Genomic DNA, 1,234 nt, shown 5'->3' with positions numbered 1-1,234 from the left:
TCCCTCTCAGCCCGGGTCTGTCTGCTGGGATGTTGTATCCCTCTCAGCCCGGGTCTGTCTGCTGGGATGTTGCATCCCTCTCAGACCAGGTCTGTCTGCTGGGATGTCGTATCCCTCTCAGCCTGGGCTGGCCCTGACAAGCAAGGTAGGGTTCCCACCTACTTTATGATCTAAATGGTGTTGAAGGTAACGTAAAAACACGGACAAATAAACAAAAAGAGCCGTAAGACACATCTTAGACATCTCCGTTCCATAATCAGTCACAACCGAGATTTCTTCTTTACAGATAAGTAAGATATCCATGTTATACATTATTGCGCCTCGGATACATTTTTCGTGGCTTCACAGAAAAGGTAAAAACGCAACATGTAGAAATAACGTTACAAAAAAAAGATGTGAAATGAAAGGAAAGTCAGAAAGAAAGATAAAAAATATTAATTTGTTTCATATCTTTTCTTAATGGGGGATGGGTGAGGTTGTTTCTGGGTTTGTTTTTTTTTGGTTTTGTTTTGTTTTTTTCTTGGGATGTTTGGGGGTGGATGGGTGGAATAAATCTGAGTGACAAATAAAAACATTCGGATGGTGTAACTGCGGGCGATAGATCAATCGGCCCTCAGAGCAAGCCAAAACATCTGCGTCCTGACGCGGTAGAATCAGGCGCTCGTCAATTTGTGGGCATATGGAGTTATTGGTATCATCTTAAAGGTTATTCACTTGCCTTGCTTACAATGAAAAACACCCCTTTATCTTAAATAGAAGTCGAGATATTTGCAACTGAATGAGGTGGGGGTCACCTTGTTTAAGAACAAAAACTAGCGAGAAACTGCAAATTAACTTTTTTTTGGCCTTTAATCAAAAAGTTTTCCATAAAATCCACGCATAAAAGTGTTTTTGAATGGACATACAAGGTGTTTATCCAATAAACAAAAATTCGGGAAAAAATGTCCAATGTGGCTGAGAATTGCTGATTTCTCCGATTTCATTATTTTAACGAGCGCCTGATCTCACCACGATGCATCACATTTAATGTTTTCTCCACAAAAGAAATCGGAGACGCCTTTGTCACAAGCGCACTGAGAGGATATCGCTAACGATGCTGGCAAAGATTAAAGAGTCGAAAACATTGAGATCAATAGTACACAGAGCCAGCGGTTTTTTCAGTACGCCGACGGCTATCTAAGTGGGTCGAACATTTATTTTATGGGGTGAATTGGTGAAAGTAAATCTGCCCCCC

General features: G+C 41.0%; 1 protein-coding gene across 1 annotated transcript in view; it reads right to left on the bottom strand.

Moving 5' to 3' along the window:
* Positions 1-1,234, bottom strand: part of LOC106012699 (probable G-protein coupled receptor 153) — a gene marked incomplete at both ends in the record, with an annotated part of 29,494 nt that overhangs the window by 2,193 nt on the left and 26,067 nt on the right.

This window comes from Aplysia californica, unplaced genomic scaffold, assembly GCF_000002075.1.
Source record: "Aplysia californica isolate F4 #8 unplaced genomic scaffold, AplCal3.0 scaffold00467, whole genome shotgun sequence".
In the NCBI taxonomy this organism is placed as follows: domain Eukaryota; kingdom Metazoa; phylum Mollusca; class Gastropoda; order Aplysiida; family Aplysiidae; genus Aplysia; species Aplysia californica.
Note: the sequence above shows the minus strand (reverse complement) of the source record. Positions and strands in the feature narration are given on the sequence as shown.